Source organism: Camelus bactrianus, chromosome 25 (assembly GCF_048773025.1).
Source record: "Camelus bactrianus isolate YW-2024 breed Bactrian camel chromosome 25, ASM4877302v1, whole genome shotgun sequence".
Taxonomy (NCBI): Eukaryota; Metazoa; Chordata; class Mammalia; order Artiodactyla; family Camelidae; genus Camelus; species Camelus bactrianus.
In genome coordinates this window covers 40,789,778-40,812,487 of record NC_133563.1, presented here as the reverse complement: position 1 = coordinate 40,812,487, position 22,710 = coordinate 40,789,778, and the positions used below count along the sequence as shown (strand labels likewise).

The following is a 22,710-nucleotide window of genomic DNA, read 5'->3' as shown; positions in this document are numbered from 1 at the left end:
AAACAATGCAATACCCTGATTTTGGAAGACACTCAAAATATTCTCCTAAGCCTTTGTAGCTGGAAAGGTTGGGATTCTCCTGAGCCACTTATTTATTTCACAGCCAGTGAGCATCTCCCACAAACCCTGTTACCCTGTGTCTGCTAGGAGCATCAGGTTCACTCTTGCTGTTGATCTTATAAGTCACAGGGCAGAGGCGTGTGTCTCACGGCTGCAACCCTCACACAGGCTCGCCTCCTAGCCTCACAGTTTGAACTTGGCCCCATTTTCTAACCTGTTTATTTGGTATCTGTTCTTCTGTAAGCTGCCTGAAATGCTTTTTTGGAACAAGTCAGAAGAATGAGTGGGTAGATAAATGGACAGATGGACAGGTGAGAGATGGGCAGACCGAAAGAGAGACTCCAAGAAAAGGGGAACAAATAAAATTTCCTGTGCAAAACCCTCTTCTAGTCAGGGAAGAAAACCTCCACGGAGAAGAGTGAAGAGGCAGGTAGCTTAGGACTGTTTCCTGGATTCCATGAAAAGTCACACAAAGAGATGAGAGGGTAGAACTATAAATAATAAAAGAGAAAAAGCACACATGCTTGAAAAATATATCTACAATATGTACTTTCTAAAGAATAGATTCAAATCAGCAGGGCCCAATACCACAATCCTTGGGTATTTACAGAAATGAGAATCCCATCTCCAAACCACAAGGCATCCCTTTGGAGCACTGAGAGTCTACACGGGGCAGTCATAAAGCCATCACCGCAAAATCTATGCTATCCTTCACTTACGAGGAACGAGAAGTTGTGCACGTGTGACAGTTACACCCCACAGCACCTCTACGGGGGAGGGACGCCTAGCGAGCCATATCTCTGCAGGACAGAAAACCAGTCCTGGATAGCCTAAGCCGACCTACCAGTTCTCCATCTCACAGGACTGGTCACTCCAGAGCAGTACTCGAACTCGGACACACGTCTGTAAGCACGATATTATCATGCTTTGGGTGCTTTTTGTGTGTATAATACATTTGTTTCTGGCATGAAAGGATATTTAATAAATGATTGATTGTCTTGTCTATCTCATTAGCTCACAATCAATCTTTCTACTGTTGAATTGTACTCTTTTCCTCTGGAGAACTGAAAGGAAAGAGCGGGGGTCAGAATGAGGTGGAGCTCCATTCTTTATCTGGTATCTCATCTCATCCAAGTCCCCAACCAGGGAGAAGGAGCCAATGTTCTCTTCATCTTTTAAAGAGAGGGCTCCACTGATGATGACTTACTCAACCCAAAAACCAAGGCTGGGGGAAGGGCACATGTAGCAACCAGAGCAGTATCAGATGTAGGAAAGTGAAAAGAGCTCACGGGAGGGCTCAGGGGGTCAGCCTGATTTAATTTCAATCGATAAAAAATACCACACTGTAAAAATAATAGCATGCAATGGATTTGCTCTTTCTTGACATCTAGCAAGTTTCCACAGCCCACATGTAACATTATCGTGAACCAGTGAAAGGAAGAGTCTACAGACAGGGAAAATCAATGCCACAGGCAGGCTGAAACCCAGGCTGGAGTTTAGGAAGAGAAAGGGCATAGTTAAGAATTGGGGAAAGGCTGGAGGAAAAAATCATCACAAGGACTCTCAAGCATCATCCTACAATCATATAATCATTCATTCAAGAGAGAGTTACTGAGGTCCTATTTTGTGCAAGATTGTACACAAGGCAAAGCAAGAGCGCAGCGACCATGTTGGCAGCAAGGGGCGGGGCTAAAATACACTTCTGATCCTGGTACCTTGCACACTTGTCCTCAGTATAAAGGCAAAGAAAAAAAGTAAAATAATATTCTGTAAACTCAAAGCATTGCTGAAAAAAACTTAAAGAAGACCTAAATACCTGGACAGACACGCCACGTACATCCCTGGATCAGAAGACAGTGCTCTTGGAATGGCAGTGCTCCCCAGAGTGATCCGTATATTCTACGTGGTCTCGATCACAATCCCAGCGGGCTCCTCTGCAAAAACTGATTAGCTGCTGTTATAATTCATATGGGAATTCGAGGGTCTCAGTAACCAAAACGATCTTGAAAAAGAAGAACAACATGAGAGGACTTGTAATTCTCAATTTGAAACTTTACATCTGTATCTCTAGGTGAGATTAGAGGCCATTTTTAAGTTATTACTGTGTTTATCCTTATTTTTCTAAATTCTCTAGAATGAATATAATTGTTATAATAAGGAAAATAAAAAGTAAGGTATCTCTTAAAACATGCACACCGATTCATTCATTGGAAAAAAAGTATTTTAACTATAAAGAGGTAAACAAATATCTAGTGAAAAAGGACTACTTAAAAACAAGAGTGCATTTACATTTTTAAGAAATTGAAAACTGAAAAGTACAAACACATCAAGTTTCTAGGGAGACAAATACAACATATTAACACTTATTTTCAAAAATTCTAATTGAACAATGAAAATTCAAGAAAGGGAAAATCGCGATTGACAGCCAAATGCAAACACATGGAGAGCAAAGGCCTAGAAATCCCAGTTCCTTTAACTCTGCTACTACCTCAGTAGGGGAGGAAATTCCTCACTGAGGAGACAGTGGAATCCCATGCATAAGACAGGATACACAGTACAAACTGCGCTAGAATCGGGGGTGATTTTCTTAGAAGATTTCTAAAGTTAGAACATTGCTGAAAAACTATAAATACACTGACAGACAGATTAAAACACACAGTTATATATATTATATAGAAACATATGAAGTCTGCTCCCATGTTACATAGAAATACAAACATATTTGTTCATTTATGGGCACTGATTACTTTTTCCCAGGTAGAATATTTCAACTAAAACAATAATCAATAATACACCCCTGTTGTCAAATCTAGTTGATAAGTTACTCTGCTATGTAATCATAATGTGCCTAAGATAGATCTAAAATAAGTGAAAAAGATCTTTGTATGGTTTCTTGAACTCTTCTCAACATTCCAAACTTAATTTTAAAATAGATCTGAGCAGTATTTCTATATTACCTTTTCCCTCGTGAAATGACCAATACAGTCTGTTGTCAAAATTCTGTCCTTACAATGATTCACGAGCACCATATCCTCACAAAACTGCTGGACAGCAAGTCACTATCCAGACACTGTGACCAAACAAATGAAACACAAGGAAGACAGTGACCCTATTCTGGAGGGCTTACCGTCTGTGTCAACTCTGGGGTTTTTATTTGATTGGTTTGATTGGGTAGCAAAATAAAATCAATCAAGTACTTTCTTCTTTGAGCATTCTGTAAGTCATGACTCTGTTGTTAGTGTCATGAGAAGGAAAGACTAAAGCAAGACTTCATTAGGTCAATTAGCAACAGCCATCACTGGGGAGTGAGTAATAAAGAAGTTAACTGATAGCAATGCTTCTGCCTACATGAGACCTAAAATAAACCTACACTGATATCTGAAAGGAAAATGAGGAGATGAGGTTCCCAATGAGAAAACAAACAAACAAGAAACCAAAAAAGGAAAGACTTTTTCATTAACAATTCCAGACAGTAGTGGAGCATGGTAGTGAAGAGCACAGATGCTGGGGACAAACATGAGGGTCTGAACTCCCACAGCACTGGGTAGCTTTGACACTCATAAGTCAGTGAAAATTTCTGCATGTCAGCCTCCTATCCATAGACTGGGGACAACAACAGCACCCGTCTCCTAGGACGGTCCTAAAAATTAAGATATTTTATATGTAAATTTTAAATAAAATACCTCAGATTTTAAATATTGCCCCAAAAGCACAAGGAAAAAAGAAAACAGAGATAAATTTGAGTTCATCAAATTTAAAACTTTGCTTCAAAGGGCACCATCCAGAAAGTGAAAAAAACAACACTCAGGAGAAAATATTTTCAAATCATTTATCTGATTAGGAATTTGTATCTCCAAATAAAAAAGAGCTCCTACAATTCAACAAAAAAGACAACTAAATTAAAAAATGAATAAAGGATCCAAAACGGTATTTTTCAAGGAAAATATACAAATGGCCAATAAGCACAATGAAACGATGTTCAAAATCATTAGCTGTAAGGGAAATCATGTCAAAACCACTAGGAGAAACCGCTTCACACTCACTACATTAGGTTATAATTAAAAAAAGAATAACAAGAACTAATGAGGACACACAGGAATCAGAGATAGCAGCCCTTGCTGGTGAGATGTAACGCTGCGTGGCTACTTTGGAAAACAGCCTGGCAGGACCTCAGAGAGTTGAACAGTTGGTTTCTGAATGACCCAGCAATTCTGCTCTGTGGGCACACAAGTAAGAGAACTGAAAACAAATGTCCACATAAAAATTCCTACAGGAATGTTCACGGTGCCATTATTCATCACAGCCAAAAAAAAGAAACAACCAAGATGCCTATCACCTGATGAATGGGTAAACAGAGGGGCCCAGCCATACAGTGGAATATTATTCAGCAATAGCCAAGCATGGAGTACTGACCCAGGCAACAACGTGGACAAACATTGAAAACGTTACTCAATGTGAAAGAAGTCAGTCACAATAGACGGTTCCATTTACATGAATTGACTCGATTTACATGAAATGTCCAGCACAGGCAAATCCACAGAGAGAGAAGAGTGGCTCCCTGGGGCTGGGGGAGGATGGGGAAGATGGGAATGAGTGCTTATGCATATGGGGTTTCCTGTTAGGAGGATGAAAATATTCTAAGATTGACTGGGATGCACAATTCTTGGCATAGAGTAAAAACCGGTGTAAATATTAATGTGTGAATTGTATTAAAACTGTTAAGAACAAAAGCACCTCGAGCCAGTACCTTCCCATAGTAGATGCAAATTGCTAACTTTTATTACAGGAAGAAGAAACTGCCCTCAGCATGAAAGCAGGAGATCAGCAAATGTGAGTTAACCGAAATTGGACAAGAGCAGTTCACTTGAAACAGTTGCTGAGTGTAAACGAAATATTCAGAATGAAGAAAATCAGTTTGACATCAAGATGAAGCATTCTGCTTCAAATGCAGATCAAGGATTCGGCAAGCCCACCTGCTAGAAATAACCAGAGAAGAAACCTGGTTCTTAAAACAAGCACCACATCCAACAAGGAAATGGTGGTGAGGAAAGAAGTCAGCCGAAAAACTGGAACAGTTTGCTACAAATAATTTCTCCACTGAAATTTCAAAAATAAAATGAAAGTGATGCAATGCTGCACTGCCCTCACGTGAATTGGCTTCCTTCGGTGCTCGACAGTTCTGTAACCCCGAATGAGAGACTCAGGAGAATCAGTATGGCTCCTGGGAGTCCCCAGGTGACTGCCCACCAGCACGCTGACCACCATCACATCTGCCAGGGTTGAATTGCAGAGAAGAGACCAACTTCTGAAAAGCACAGGAAATGTTGGCAAGGGAAAAAATGGCTGCAGTCGGTCCTGGGACAGAGGCCCTGAGAGCAGAGGCCAGAAGGCTGCAGGTGAACTGGAGTGGCCCTGGGGAAGGAAGGGACCACAAGGGAGCAGATCTCAATTCTCTTCTCTCTCTCCCTTGGGTAGGAGAGATAAAGCCTGCATCATTCTCACCTGGAATTGTGGGTTATGGCTGGCAGAAGTCGTACGGACATGGAATGATTATTCAAGACTCTGTGGGAAAAATCCAGAAAAAGAAAAGGAGTAGGGAGCCAACTCCACGAGCCTCTCAAATGCTCCTATATTTACTGTGTATAACGAAAAGAAAAAGTCATTAACAGTTGTGTGATAGTAAGTAGGAACTTGAGGAAAGACGGGAGGAGACAGAGGTTGTAGAATCCACAATGAGTACAAAGACTTAGTGCATCTTTAGGGAAGTCATGGGGTGAGGGGAATAAGATACATTCTTTAGATATGTGAATTACAAAGCAGACCACGAGACCAGCCAGGTCCTTGTTTTGGGGATAATAGACTATCTAAAAGCACACAAGCCCAGCTTTTATAGCTGAGGGCCTGGGTCCTTGCTTTGAAATGAGCAGAGTTCTATCTAAAGAATCAACTATGCAAGCAAAGCATTGTCTCTGCTTTTTAAGGCAAGAAGACAGGAGTGAGGATGCACAGGCTCCTGCTTGCAAAGCAGTTACTAAGCACAAATTTTTCTTCTGAACATTGAAAGGCGGCTGGGGTCTGTTACAATTTGTTAACCTAATCTTGGGCTCCCACATGTAACCATTATGGAACGATTATGGAGGACAACCTAGGATGACAAATCCTGCCTCTGGGTCTTTTCCTGCCATCTTCAGCCACTCTAGCAGGGTCTAGGCACATCCGTGAATAACGATCCTACAGAACCACCCACACTCTTAAATCCTGGTGCTTGAAACTTAATTTTAGCTCTACACAACTTACCGTAGAAAAGTTTCAGAAATAAAAGATATGATATCCCTTTTATATCTCATCATATTACTGATTTTTCTGATTGCTCTAAGCTGCTTCTACTTGGTAAAGCACATAATTCTACAGGTGAACTCAGTAATTTCCATTGGGCATATCTATCCATTTTGGGCTCGCTAACTTCTATTGGTCAAATATCGATACACTTAATTGATTTATTTGTTTATCAATTTCAGCCGGGAGGAGAGGGAGTGTCACTCTTTTCCTCAGCCCACCCTCAACTCTTTTCTCATCAACTCAGGACTCCTGAAAACAAAACAAAGTATTTGTTTCCCTTCTACTCTTTCCACAAACACAACAGGAAACATCAGCCTGGAGAAAGAATTCAACACAAATGTTAAAACAAAAATCTACAAACCTGAAGAAACTCCATCTCCGAATCATGATACACAATGAAATGAGAGTAAGTGTGTCAGGCACAAAGCATGCGTGAGCCTGACCACCTCATTTTTATTCTTCAAAGGAAGGAAGGTTTTTGTATTCTTTTTATCATTCTTTGTCATTGTTTCTGATTATGCCAAAAAATAGTTTATGAAATAATTATGCACTGCAATAACACATTATTATTGTATCAATTATAGATGGCATTCAGAGGGGATAGGAAAACCCAGCTCTGTAAAAAATGCAAAATTTCTTCCCCTGTTAAGAACACGTATACAAAATGCAACAGAGAATTCAAATTCTTGTGGAGAGGAGCAAAAGCCACAGAACAAAAGCAAAGTCATTACAATGAGTTAATTCAAAATTCACTGGACAAACATGCTCAATGCATTCAAAGAATTTTAAAGGCACACTGCAAACCATTCACTTAATGATCTGCAGGCTAGAGGAAGCATTTCCCTCTTTAACAGACAACAGAAATCAATAGGGTGCCCCAACAAACAAGGACCAAAGAACAATCAGGTTTTTAATGTTTCTCATAAATCAGCATGTTCTAAACATCAAAATCCAGAAATTTTAAACATTCATTCAAACCACAATGAAACAAGCATTTAAAAAAAAAAAAAAAAAAAAAAAAAAAAAACAAAGAAACTAAGCACACAGATCATGTACATAGATTAATGAGCATGTCTTGTACCGCTGGAAGAAAGAACAGGCTATAGCCTTTTACTTGAAAAATAAAACTACTTTTAAAGATAACTGCTAAAACACATTTCATCATTCATGTTGCCTTCAAAACTCTGAGGCACTTGTATCTGATCAGAAAAGCAATTCTGAATAATAGCATGTTACAATTCAGCGCCAGTTTGCTTTAGAAGAAAAAAGAAAAGCTACTGTTTCTCAAATCCTGCACAGAGTGTGAAGTGCCTCCCGGCCTCTTTCTCCTCCCGTTTTCTAAGCTCATGCTCCCCAACCCTTCTGAAACAAGTATGACAAACTCTTATTCCCAATATGCCAAATGACAAAAGAATATCAATTTATTTGTGTAAATATATGCCTACACCTTGAACTGGAGGAGAAAGGTATCAGAAGTCTATATGGAACTTATTTCTACCTTCCTGAAATCACACACACAAACGTTCACACAGACACAGACACATACCCCCTGGATTACTGGACACTTCACAAGCTTAGGAATTCCAACTTCTAGAAGATAACTTTGTAGTTAGTTTAAAATACAATTCTGTCAGCTTTTGAAAGCCTTGATCATCTGCTAAACCATCCAAATATCAAAGAGACCCAATTAGCCTTCTCTGTAGAATGTAATTTCCATTGATGGCAAAACAGACCCTAAGAAGTACTGGATCAAAGACTCGTGTTTATCACTACCTATGATCGTTTTTAAGCACATTACCAGATTCAGAAATGTATGTCTCAACAACATTTATTCTTATTGAAATAGCATACGTGTTCAATTGTCTATACAGAGACTAGGTCCCATGATGGTGTTTAAGATCTATTTTGTGTATTGCAATACTTATTTTCAAGTGCAGACAAGGAGGGTGTGTATTACTCAGTTGTAGAGCACCTACTTAGCATGCACAATGTCCTGGCTTCAATCCCCAGTACCTCCAAAAAAATAAATAAAAATAAGTGCATATTTAAAAATAAGAATAAAGTTATAAAAAAATACAGACTAAAAACCACTGCAATCTAGCAGCTACAATTATACTAAAAAAACAAGGGTTTCTATCAAACACTGACTATATGCCAATCACAGAGACAATCACAAATCACACCTGACAACCATCACGTGTGATTCTCAGCAAACCTACTAAGTAGACACGGATGAGCAACCCGGCACTGCGGATGAGGAGACGGATCTCGGAGGAGCCGGGGACGCTGACCGTCCTGCTCCCCGCGACACCACGTCAGCCCAGGGCAAGCGCTGACAGAGATGCTCTGAGGGGACACCCAGCTGCATGGAGCCTTGGTGCACTGGGGAGTCCCAGAAAACACTCAAAACTGTTCAGTGAAGAACCAGCTCAAATATATTACATTGTGCCACATCCTTTAAACAGGGAACATGACTGAGACTTTTTGATGCCTCCGTGTCCTTTCCGCCATCATCAATTATTTGCCCTCTCAGCGTGACCAGTGATGAACTGGACCCCATATGAAGTGCACTCAGATGGCAGAGCTTTTAAAGCTGTTTTATGAAGTTTGTAAGACTCTGTCTATGCCTCACACAGGCGGTCATCCATCACTTCTCACCGGTGTGGACGTACCACATGAAATCACTCCTTTCTCCTTTTTAAAATCCCTTCATCTAATCCAGACTTTTCAACAGCAAAGCAGCAGCTCAACCACAGACAGTGGACAGCTTCTCACCAAATGGACTCGAACAGCCCATCGGACTACCTGGAAGCCCTTTTCTTCTATTAAACCCACTTCCGGGTACTTCATCATTTTCTGATTGGTGGACTTGGCCACTGACTGGCCAACTCATAGAGCTCCCAGCCTCACATCCGGGGGTGGGAGAGGACCCTGCTGTTTGGAGAAATCATTGAGGAAGGTGGACATCCTCCAGCCAGGTCTGCACAGGTAGAAGTGCGACAGTGTGCTCAGAAATTATACCGTTAGCATCCCTGGGCTCCCATGGACTGGTTTCACAATAACCAAACTCATGACACACTGATGCAAGAAAACCAGAAACTTATTAATGTAACAGAAGAAGTGAAACTATAAACCAGACTGAAATATCAGAGTTCAACCATGAGTACATTTTCTCCTCCACGGCCCAATCACGGGCAGGCAGTCACATGGCAACCATGGACAGAAGCAGAGCAGGAAGGGTTTGTAGATTAACTCAATGGACTAAATTTCTGTTATACGAACAGATCTACTGCCTAGAAAATAATTAACGCTAATCACAGTGCACAATTTGTGGACAGTGGCCGAGACATGACAGTGAGCACCTGAGTAACTCTCCTTTCCCTGTCCTTTCTGGGCTAACTGATGCAAAGTGGTACAAAGATTCAGGGATGCAGATACCTCTAAACACCCAAAGCCCATCTCTGGGAGCCTCAAAATCAGAGAGCCAGGGTTTAAATACCAGCTCTGCCACTTACTAGCTCCGTGACCTTGGCCAACTTACCCTCTCCGTGCCGAAATTTCCACACTGTAAAATGGGATAACAATCAAACCTTCCTTACTCGCTTGTTGAGAAGATTGAAAGATTCATTTCTGTAAAACGCTCAGAAAAGAATGTAGCACATTTTTGGTGTTCAACAAATGTCAACTTAATATAAAAGTGATTTACAAGTCTCCCTTCTAATAATATTATGTGTTTCCTGGCTAGTATAAGTCCCTAAGAAAATCCTTATTTCTCCTTTTATGAACTCTTGGGGAGCACCCTCCCATTCCATCCCACCACCTGTTTAAACTAGGGAGGGGATGCCTCCTCCCCACTCCTCTGGGCCATGGAGAGTGCTTCTCCCTTCATACCCCTGGCCGCTGGATCACAGCTATCCCTCGTCACACTAACAGGGTGAGGTGTGAGTCCGGGGAGACAAGCAGGGAATGTGAAACCCTACCTTTCCCTCCAGTGTTGGTCACCATTGGGAAGCACCTGGGATGCTCAGCTCCATGTCAGGACAGCCCTGTGCATGAAGGGGCAGGTCCTCTCAAGGGAAGGCTCGCTGTGGCCCAGAGCTACCTGGGACAGGGTGAGTCTCTAATTCTGGGACACAGTATCATCACACGCATTTTCCCACAGCCCTGAAGTTCATGGAGAACGTGGCTTCATCAGTAACAAAGAAGACATTTGTCGCCTGCCTACTCTTTTGTGTCATCTCTCAGTTGGCTGCTGGAGACAACATGCATATAAGTATTGGATCCCCTTAGGCCCCAACATATATGAAGTAACAAAAAATTCTGTGGCTTAACGTTGGTTCAGGGCGACTGTGTAACAGTTCTGACTCTGCTGATGCTTAATTATGGGTATAGGAACTATGGAACCTCCTCAAATATCTTTCATTATAAAACCAGCTTTTCTTGTTTTCCTGTTTCTTAGTAATTGCCAAAGACTATAAAATGATGGCTTCACACCAAACAGCAGCTAAAGTTTATGAGCCTTCTTGACATACCCACTGTGTTAAACACTTTATATAATTTCTAATTCTCACAATTCTACAAAGCAGATACGAACGTCCCAATCTCACAGACGAGGGAAAAACTCAGAACGAACTGACTCAGGCTCACGTGGCTCAGTGGCAGCGCGTGCACGCAAACCCAATTCAAAACACTACACCCCTTCGTATATGTACCAAATCTCCTACCACCAATTAACACACAGCGGCGGGGTCAATACTCAGGGAACTCAGTACACTTTTCAGCTTTAATGTGCTACAGAGGCCGCTACTAGCTGTTTTATAAATTCCCAGCTCACTGGTTTCTAACACTGGAAGAAAAGTCCGATTTTGCCATTGTTTACACAGCAAGTCTGAGATGTTCACAGCGAGATGACAGAATAAAACTAAAATATAAGCAGAACAATTTTTCCAGGTATACAGACATAATGGACATTGTGCTATTCTGAAGCATTAAGCAAAGAAATCAAAACAAAATAACGTTGTTTAAGCCTTCTTTAACAAACAGGAAAATTAAGACGGTAAGAAGGTGCAACAAGCGCCACTTATGGCTAAAAAGACCTTCCAGGTTGCCAGGAAGCATGCAACACAAAAATTGCCTGTAGGATCAGAAACGAGAATCAGATAACTAAAAGCTTCTGTAGCACATACTGCACTTTGCTTCGGGGGAAGGGAGGGTAACTCAGTATTTAATCTGATATTGCTAATACTCCTGAATATAAACAAAAGACACAGGCTCATGGAAACTCATCTTAGAAGAGGAAAGAATCCAGTCCAGCCACTTCATTTTACAGGAGGGGAGACTGAGACATGGGATCTGTCCTCCTTGCAATCGGCAGCAAATCTCTCCTAGGCCTCATGTCTTGCACTGTAGCAAAAACGAACACATCTGTACTAGGCCTATATTCATAAAAGTCGCGTCTGTATTTTTCCGAAAGTAGGTTATCTAAGTATCTTGCAACATACTTCTCAAAAAGCCAGGAAATCATACGTTTGTTGAAATACAAAAACATTTATATACATAATAAAACAGCATGAGCTTTATTCTCCCTATTAAAAAATTACATGTCAAATCAATATTTTGATATTTTAAACCTGTTAAGAGTGCAGGAAAAAAGATCAAAATTTTCTTTAATCACAAAAGAGAGAAGCTTATTCCCTGAAAATGATCAATGGATTTTTCTAAACTTAATGAATCTGGTCAGAATCCATCGAATTTAAATGTCTGAGTGGATGGTTACACGGCAACATGACATCTGAGTTCTAACAATACACATTCTGTGTAAATAATCTTCAAGGTCGTCTGCTTAAGGCAATTTACTAGTCCCTGTCTCACTAGAATGATACAGATTTCATTAAAACTTCATAGTGCACTAAAAAATAAATGAATCCTTGTTACTTTATGCCATATTCATATATATCATATATATACATATTAAATATGCATCAGTAATAAGCCACCCTCTTTAGTATTCAGAGTTGATCCTTCTAAAATATCTGTCATTGTGACAGCACATTTTTACTAAGCACCCCTTGGGTTCTTTGTGTACAAGGCTACTAACTCACAGTCAGACAAGTTAAACGATATTACTCAAATTTCACAAAACAGGAAATGTACTTAAGCCATGAAAACAACTTATATATACATCATCAGGAAAGAAAAGAATAAAGATTTTCTTAAAATATTCACTGACAATCTTTTTTCCATATTAAGACTACATAAAACCAATTCGGTCTTTGTAAGTATTTCTGTCAATAAGGGCCACTAGGGAAAAACAAGTAACATCAGCAGTGGTTGGACTTTCCAAGCCCCCTTCTCTTTTGCACTATAATTATTTTTAATGTTTTGTTTTTAGTGCTTACAGAGCACTAAAATACATAAAAATTAACTTTTTATGCCACTACCTGAGAATTAAACATCTGTGAAAATATACAATTTTAATTTATGCCACTCTGTCTCACATTCTCACTGGTGTCTCTCCTTTGAAGGCCTCATCAGGCTGAGATCACTAAAATTGGCCATTTATGGAGTCTCAGGAGTTCGGGTAACCACTCAACGGGTGGCTGATTAGAGGAGCAATTGAGAATGCATTCTGTGCAGCCTGGGTTCCAGCACCGAGCTAGCCACCGCCAGCTGCGTGTGATTTGGGACAAGCTGCTCCATCTCTCAATCCCTCAGCTGCAAAAAAGGAGACACTGATACCTACCGTCAAACACCTGCTATGAAGTAAAACATGAGGAAAGCATTTTAGCCTTAGGTAGGGGTCCACTCAGAGTGAGTTTGGTCATTATGATGATGAGGATGTCTGTTAATAAATTGAGCTAGACCAAAAAGGAGAAATCACCTTAAAGGAGAAACATTTTAAGCCAATGAGCATTTCCTTTTGGATGCATTGCAGAATATTCTATTCATTTTTTAATAAACCAAGTTTTGTCCATTAATAATAGATTTACAGGTTCATGGACAAGTCTCCAGAAAAAGAATTAGAGGCCTCTAACCTCTGAATACTAAGAAAGTAAATTTTAAAAAAAATCTGGGGGGAGATTATACCTCTTTTGGGAGAGTATGTGCTTAGCATGCATGTGGCCCTCAGTTCAGTCCCCACTAACTCCATTTAAAAACTTTTTTTTTAAGAAATGGAGAATTAAAGCAAAAAGATGGAGGAATACAGAATTTTTTTAGAGACTCACCTCAGATTTAAGATGGGGAAAAAACCATCCATTTCTCAGAGGAAATCTTGAGAACTATGTAAACTGAATCTGAGATGTCTAGTCTTCTAACATTATTCATGAATTCATATTACCAAGTCTTAAAACTACCTGATAACCCACAGTTGTGATACTGATCATAACAGCTGCCAACACGGATCTAGCTCTGGCTAGGAATGCTCTGTTCTGACATCTCTGCCCCTGAGGCCTCACCAGGCTGAGAGCACTAAATTCGGTCATTCATGAGCATCTCGTGTAAGTCCTCCCTTTGTGCTCCTCACTCTCCCCTCACCAGCCCCTCTGAGGGAAACACTGTTATCATCTTCCCCACCCGCAGATAAGGCCACTGAGGCACAGAGACTAAACCCTTTCCAGGTCATATTGGCATTAAAGGACGTCTGTATTTCTGCTGTTTTGCTTTAGACAAAGGAATCTGAGATATCAATTCAAGGGAGACTGTTAAATAATCAAATCTGTCAGGTCTTCACCTCAAGGAGCATTTACTATAAATTCCTGATGTAGGATGAGGCTGCCGCCACAAACTGACTCAGCTTGAAATTAATATCCAAGATGAAGCAGCGGATACACGTAAATATTCACGATTGTCAACTCCGCTCACGGGTCTGGGCCCTTCACTGCCTGAACGGGGGTGAATACTCCACCCGTGTCAGGGAGGGAAGCGTGGCTTTTCCAGATCTCCCCAAGGCTTCACGGGCTATTTCCCCCCACAGACTGTCCTCAACAATTAAAAAGCTCTCAAGATTTTTACACCATGCAAAAGTGAAATACATTTCTGCAGATGGAGCACTTTCTCAGGCTTAAACTTATTTTGCCTACACTCAGCAGGGGGGGGGGAAAGAAACAAGACTCTGCAAAGTCTCTGATTCTCAACACTCACACTAGTAGAAAGGCCACTGCACAAGATGTCTCTTCAGAGTGCAGGGTGAGAAGAAAATAAAGCCTCCCCCAGCACAGGTACTCCCAGAGACAGAGCTCAGCAGTCTTCTGCACACTCACGGTTGTGCAGCCCTCATCACCATCTATTTCCAGAACACTTCATCACCCCAAAAGTATCCCCCTGTCACTAGCAGTCACTCCCTAACCCCCCTCCACCTAGCCCTTTGCAACCATCACCTGCTCTCCGCCTCTGCATGTGCCTATTCTGGGCATTTCAGATCACTGAAGTCAACAATATATGGCCGTTTGTGTCTGCTTCCTCTCACTTAACATGCTGTTGTCAAGGCTCGTCCATGTTGAAGTGGTATCAGCATCTCTCTCTTTTTTTTTTTTTGAAAACTTTAAAGTTTATTAGAGGGTTGTAAGTAATATCAAAAAGAGTAGAGTGGAGCATAAGTGATTGTGTTTCAAAGGGAAAAGGGCGGGTTGAGCAGTGAGAGTGGACTTCCCAGAAGAGGTGGCCTTTTTCATTTTCCTCTTTTTCTTTTTTATTCACTCTTACGTCTGAATAATGTTTCACTAAATGGAGATTCTACATTCTGTTCATCCATTCAGCAGCTATGTATGAACGAGGTCCAGAAGGATGAGTGTAAGAGGCGACTTGCAGGGATGGCATTTAAGCAAAGGGCAAGATGTGCTTTCAAAAAAAAGCCAACAAACAGAGGCGCAAGGAAATTCAGTGCGTTTCTGAGCAAAGTGCATGCTTGCTTCTGCAGGACAGCCGTGCAGGCCTGGGGCGGATATTGGCAGGAATCATGGCGTGGGAGTCACCTGAGAAGACTCCCCACTGCATGCAGCTCAGCCAATTCTCCTCCCTCATCCTGTATTGTTAGAGCCATGTTTCTAGGTTTCTCTTATTTCAAGTAATAGCACTTTAACTACATATCTGATCATCTGCATCAGACCACTTTACCTCCAAGGCACAGAAAATTATTCACTAACCGGAGCAGCTCCAGGACATAACGGTGATGGATTAGGGAGTCCTGCAGCATCCCAGCCTGCATGCACAAACCCCACATGTGCCCTGGTGATGTCCGGAAAATTAAACGCATGGAAATATCTCACTGCTGGTACACGACATCTGCCCTCAAATTGCCCCAAAATCATGCTGGCAAAGCACTACTCAGCCCTCTCACTACAAAAGAAAAAAAATGCTAAGAAGGCAAATTTAGGCTCTTCCATTGAAAACCAGCAACCATCAATGCCAGTATCTGAGCTGGAATGCTCCTGACTTCTAAAACCACTGCGCCGTTACTTTTCAAATGTGGAAGTCATATATGTATTCCACGTAGATGATATTACAGTAGGATTTTTCTTTTCAAAATTTCCAGTTGCAACATTAGCACAAGAAAGTTTATGTTTCAGCTTTAAAAAAATCAATTATCTTCCACTTTCATAATTTTGAACCTATTATTATTTTATAAATGGAGCTATGCTGCATAATATAAACAAACTGTTTGAATTCTGCAAACAAGACCTTAATGACCTCACTATTTCAGAGCAAACTTTAATGATGTTTTGAGAAGTGGGGCCTTGGTTGCTCACTAACAGCTCTTTAAATACTGACAAGGATGTGCTATTAAGTAATGCAAAGGCTCTAACTCCACATTAGCTCAGAAACCAAAGAAACTACACCAAAGCCTTACTTTATCATTTTTAAATTTTGCTATTCTTTTGAATATTAAATTTCTTAAAAGATATGATTTTTTTTGAGAAAGACAACAGCTGTATTAAATTTCCTCTCACCAAGAAAGCAATCTTTATCAAGAATAAATACCCCATGGAAATCGAAATGACGGGAGGTTTCTAGCTAAGTGAACATGCAGATCTGAACAGAAATCTAAATCCTATCAGATCTCACTCGAACGATCTCAACGAAGTCCTGGGCTACCCTGGAACTTAGCTCTTCTGTTCCAAAAGTTGGCTGAGCTAAGATCATCACACAAGGCAGGGAAGGAGAGAAGAGGAAAGTCCACCTGGCAGCCTCCATCTCTTTTCTTCCAGCCAAAAGTCGCCTCTCGGGTGACCCCGATAACAAGCCCTCCCCATAAGGAAATCCGGCATCCACACTGCCCCTGCCGTCCACAAGCAGCCCTGACGCCCCTCTCCCAGCCTGTGAATGGTCTTCTAGTGGCCCCCCCAGTTGATGGCACCCTCCCCCTCTTCCCCGCTACACACACACACACACACACACACACACACAGAGCAACGGCAGCCTTCCCAAATCACAAAGTTGATTACATCACCCCACTTCAAACCCTTCAGAGGCTCCCTGGTGGAATTCTAGCCCCGCCCCAACACTGCTCACCCAGCCACACCCCAGTTCCCAGGTCCCCAGTGACCTCAGGGACCCCCTGTCCTGCTTCTACTTCCCACTTGCCACCAGGCTCATTTTGATTGTTTCCCAAGGAAGACTTCCCTCCCTCCAACCTCCGCAACTTGTTCCTCTATTCCTAGAACATTCTAGGCTAAGTCAACTTCTGACACTGCTAAGCTCACAAGAAGCAAATACATTTTGCTTACTAATGTGGGTCCACCCACTCTCCCCTAGACACAGAGAAGTGCGCGTGTTATGAATAAATGAATGACGGGGTGGGTCTCAAAGGGACAGACAGACCTGCTCTCGCCCGTCCCGACCCTTCTGTCTGTAGAATATCAGAAGCAAAACCAGAAGTACCTTTCCTGAGGGTCACTTCCTGCTGACACCCTTCACTGCCTCCAGTGTCTGTTCAAATAAAACCCAACGTCTTCCAAAGCCCTTCACCCCAGGCTCTCTCCAGGGTCCTCCCCAGCAGGGGAACACTCCACCCTGGACCACACAGGGCACTCTCACCAGGTCCCCACCCCATAAGCCTCCAGGCCTCTGCCCGGGCTGCACCTGCCACCTGAGCCACACTCTTGACTCCTTCTCCTGGCTGACCCTTACTCTGTCCTCACGATTGAATGTAGAGCCCATTTCTTCCAGGAAGTCCTCTCTGATAATGTCCTTTAGGTCTTGGCAGGGCTACATCTATAGGAACAGTACATGGTGACCAACTGGGTGTTTGTCCGCTCCTTTGAAACCACGAACTCTTGGGGGCCACGTGGGAAGGAGTGAGAGATTACAAGAGGGGTGGGGGAAGCAAAAAGCAAAAATCACAGCCCAAGTCCCAAATTCAAGGATTCTTTCTCAGAAAAAAGTATAAACTATTTCACACGTGTACAATTTGGCTACTATTTTTGTGGCTTGTGGACAGCAAGAGCTTGGAGTTCTAGTCCAAAACCCAGATTACATGCAAAGAAATGTATATATTCACATCCAAAGGAAACCAGAGCTGCTCAACAACAGTTTGCAGTTAGAATAGAAAGGAACTTTGATAAAGGCAATCTCTCTCTCCCTCTTCTTTCTTTTCTGGCATCATATAATTTTAGAAGTATTTGCGTGACTAAGAGATGGCTACAGCCCGTGATTCTGCACTGGAGTGTTTGGGGCTGAGGAAGCCCAGATTGCATTCACTGCGTAAATGCAATCACGCCAACACACTGATAGGTGCCGTGGTGGTGGAGCTGATGTTCCAAAGCAGGTAACCTTACTCTGTAAGAGAACTCTAAATAGAAAGTAAGAATTGCAATGTTCTGTACTCAATTTCATTTGATATATGGGTCATTAACTGATAGAATATCTGCACTAATGTAACCCAAAAATAAATTGTCAACGTCGATTTTCTTCATCTGACCATTTTATGCTAACTTTGGGTATCAAACCCTCACTCCATATGGAAAGCTCAGGCCTACGCTGCAGCAGTTACATCCCTTGGAAGAAAGCCGATCAAGGGAGAACTGGAGAGTTTCCCTTCAGAAGCTGCTAATGCTGGTTTTGCACCTGTACGTCATTTGCAACCACGTCATCGTCAAGGAGTAAGACCTTACCTCTGTGGGGCGAAAAGCACTGCGGTGCTTCTGAACCATCAAACAACACTGAGCTTTGTGAAACTGTCCTGAGGCACTTAAATCGTATTTTTTGTGAAAGGCTCCAAAACTGACCCAATTCACCAATCCAGGTACAACAGGGAGGTACCGGAATTAGTAGAGAGAACATGACCTTGAAGTCTGACAAGGCCCTGCTTGAATCCTGCTACAGCATTTACTAGCGGCTAAACGGACCAATTCCTTAACCCCTCTGAGAAGGCTTCCCAATCCGCAAAAGGGGGCTGCCACCGCCCAACTGGGAGGCATGGATGAGAATGCAACACACAAGTAGGGCTGCCGACTGGTACCTGACACGGGGCCTGACTAGCTTCCCTCCGCTGCCCTTCTCCCCCTTTAAACTTGCACTGTTCCCCCTGGTAAGGATCAAACCCCTGGAAAAGACTGCCCGAATCTTCTGTGTATCCCTGGATACATGCGTTACCCTTAGGAGGCCAGAAAAACAACTGCCTCCTCCCCAGTCACTATCAATGTTCTTAAGAGTCTGGGTATTTTTAACTCAATTTTTCAGGGAGACTATTCCAGAACTTTGCAAGCACCATTCTCCAGGTTGGCTCCCCTCCCAGCGCCCATCCCTTCTCACCTCAGATCCTCTGTCTGATTGCCTTCTGTTCATTGGAAAGCGAGTCCAGTAGGGTGGCGACTCCCAAGGACGCCCTCCCTCCCTCACAGGTGAGTGTGACTACTTTCTCCCCACTCCAACTCCAGCTTCTTAGAAGTCTACCCTCCCGGACCCTGCAGACTCTGCATCTTCCCAAGACACACACGTGGCCACGACCCTCCTTTCAGATTTCTTCCAGGCTGGCCCTGCCCAAACCCCGGCCCCTTAAGGATAAATGGCATTAGTCTGAAAATCGCAAACGCCGCAGACTGACACACCAAAGCTGCATGGTCTGGGCTTTCCTCCAACCCAGGCACAGCCCTGCCCCGCCTCAGCCTCAGTCTGCACCTCTCGAGATGATCTAATTCACATGCGTGGCTGTGAACACCAGCTGAGAATGACGACTCCCAACGTGTATCTCTAGTCCGGCTCCTTCACCTGAGCCCCAGGGCCATAGACCCGAGTGCCTCTTTGAAGTCCTAACTTGGATGAAAAATGGCATCTTAAAAATGCCTCATGTCCGCCATTTACTCTGGAATTAGATTCCTGGCAGGTACCTCCCAGACACCCCATTTTAGTAACAGCCCCAGCACCCACCTATGTGTTTGAGGTCACATTCAATTTCCACTGTTCCCTCCCCCAAGCCCTGCCCTGGAATCAGTCCTGTTATATCCGTCGCTAAGCTCATCTCAAGTCTGGTTCTGCAGGGACCACGGCCAGAACCCCACAAGCTCACAGCATGGTGCACTGAGTCACAGTCCTCCAAAGGGTGCTCCCTGGAGGGGGAGGCATCTCCTGCCACTGGTCACCTCAGAAGGCACTGTATTCTCACAAAGGAGGCCCAGGAGAAGGGACTCAAGGTTCTCCCGTGGTCTGAGATTTGAAGGGCCCGAGGTGTGGGGGAGCTCCTAATTAGCAGACACACTTGCCAGTAAGCAGACGAGGATGGAGGAACCCAGGCAAGCCTGTTCTCACTCCGACCCCTGGGCTCTCGGGAGCCACGGGAAAGGCCTGTGTCCAGGGCATAGCCCGGCCATCACAGATCCCAGCCTGCATTTGCCAACCCGGACAGACTAGACTCCTTCTACTTGCGACATTTACTTCTGATCTGTTCCCCACCCACAATGTGATGGACTCATTCAGATATTATCTCCTGTCTGAAGCGAGACAAATTCAGTGAAAAATGAAGTATCCACATTTGGACCAGAGCATGAAAGGAGAAACAAGGCCTCATGGTCAGCATGATGGTGGTGGCCAAACACTTTCACCGGGTGAGATGAACCATGGTGGGGGTGAGAATCCAAGGTCCTAGGTCGGCCAAAGCATCTTCCTTCACAGTTGACTGGGGTGTTGGAGACTCACTACAGCAAACTAACGACAAGGCCGACAGTGGTGGACGTCAGCTGCAACAGACACGAAGTCAGCTATTTACTGCCAACATGGGTTAAAAGTAAAGGTCGGTGCAGGGAGGCCTGCAGGGCTGCTGAGGCAAACCACAGACCCGGCTCTGAATGCCCACTGGCTGGAGCAGGGTGGAAGCTACGGTCCCCTTTAGCAGTCCCTATGTCCACCAGATCCAGGTGAGCCAGCTACTTAGGAGAAGGACATGTTGTCCTGATACTCAGAAAAACCAACCTCGTAAAGGGAACAAAAGAGTGGCATGGATTTTAAACCCACTTCTGCCCCTTTATGAAGGCAAAGTAAAGTAAATGGCACGGGAAGTAAAATGCAAAAAAAAAAAAAAAAATTAAATAACAAAACGGTGACTGCTTCCTCCAGCAGCTGCTCACCCCCGAACCTGCCACTTCCTCACCAGTGACCGATGGCCAGGCAGCACCGTCACGCACGTCACACAGCGACAGCCAGGAGCCGAGTGCCAAGCACGTTTGTGTAAAAGAAGGAATCGAGCAAGATGCTGCAGAATTTGACTTTACAAGTTTAAATACTCCATGAAAAACATCCCTCAGCAGCCACCTAAATGAATTCGCATCTCACTTCTTCAAAACAATCAAACAAATTTAATAAGGGCGCATTTGTCACCAAATATAAGGAGGACAAAACTGGTTCCTTAAAGCAAGGATTTTAAGAAGTATCAAACACCAGTGGGTGATGTGCTAAAAAAAAATAGAAAATAAAAAGATGACAAGGATAATACATGGATCATGGCAGCTGTTAAGTTTTTGCTTTTTAAAGCGATGGAGAAGCACGGAGGGCGACCTAGCTATTTCCAATGCAGGGTGTGCACAGCCCACATTTTCAGACGCAACAACATGCTCACAGGGCTGTACAAGAGAAAAAGGAATAAAGAAAAAGGAAAAGAGGAACAAGAGAAAATTAGAAACACACAAGAACAAAAATGACTTTGACAGCACGTACAAGAATTTACGTGAGTGTGTGAGGCCAGGGACGCGGGGATGGTGTGACCCACCCTCACCTCCTGCTCCAGGGAGAGCAGGGGCCTGAGGGGAGCGGCGCTGCCGGGGGACACCAACGTGGTCAGCGCCCCTAACCAAAACTCCACATACAGGCAGGTCTTAAGCTACAAATTGTGGTCACATTTCAGGCTGGACAGTTTTACGCACTTCCACCAAGAGTAGCAGGAGAGAATTAGGCTCTGTTCCTGCACCAAAGCATTGTTTAAAAAATTAATGTCTGCGGAATAGTAAAAGCAACAATGGAGTAAAAGTGACTGGAGGAGAACGTGCTTGACCCGAGCTCACTGGCCGCGTTATCTCACTGACGTTCAGATGCTGGCTGAGCCCTTACGGTACCAAAACAGACAGACGCACCAGGAGGGAGGTTTAATGCGCTGCTATATTTTGATGGCGGGAGCCATGCCTGGTACACGAGGTTCTGGGTAAACAATGGTGACTGTGTCAACCACTATGGGCTAAGCACATATCCAGCTACTCCGCCAAATCCCAAGGGCAGACTTCAAAAGGCAAAAACAAGCAGGAATTCTCTGGTGGGTCCGCAGACTCAGAGCCAAGCAGTTGCTGAGCAAAAATGTCACCAGTGCCTCCTGTGACAAAAGAGGAGGCACTGGCCTGGTGGCTGGCGCAGGGCTCCAGGCTTCCACTGCTCACCCACCAGTCTGTCCAGAGGGAGAACATGGTCCCTGCTTACATTGCACTGATGCACCTACCTTGACTGACGCCTGGGGGATCAGCAGGATGTGACATGTGAGGTGAACGGAGCCAGCCTCGGTGGAGCACGGTGCTGGCAGCTGTGCCCTCAGCAGTGCCCAGGCTCCTAAACCTGACACCTCATCTCCAAGGAGCAGATGGGGAGCGCGGGCATATAGATCACAGGGCCCTGTGAGGACAAGAACAGATCATGGCCACGACATGCCTTGCCCCTTCCTTAAGCATGTCCGGGAGGAACAGAAAATTCATCCAGAGCCCGCTAGGCACCTCACGCAGGTGGGACTCGGGTCCTCTTGCCTATCACTCACAGGGCTGTTCTGGATATTCTTTTTATCAATTCTCTGGCATCTTCTCCTCCAACTTACCAACAACCAGAAAGTAGAATCTGATCTTAGTT

At 43.5% G+C, this 22,710-nt stretch overlaps 1 protein-coding gene across 10 annotated transcripts in view; it reads right to left on the bottom strand.

Moving 5' to 3' along the window:
• Positions 1-22,710, bottom strand: part of LOC141575060 (trafficking protein particle complex subunit 9-like) — a 144,816-nt gene that overhangs the window by 32,260 nt on the left and 89,846 nt on the right. For 9 of the 10 annotated variants that reach the window (XM_074353234.1, XM_074353236.1, XM_074353230.1 and 6 more), the window contains 2 exons: positions 22,313-22,482; positions 1,877-2,062 (listed from right to left, as the gene is read on the bottom strand). The gene's annotated coding sequence lies outside the window, so the exon portion shown is untranslated. The remainder of the gene's footprint in view (positions 1-1,876; positions 2,063-22,312; positions 22,483-22,710) is intronic. The other variant, XM_074353238.1, reaches the window with a different exon arrangement.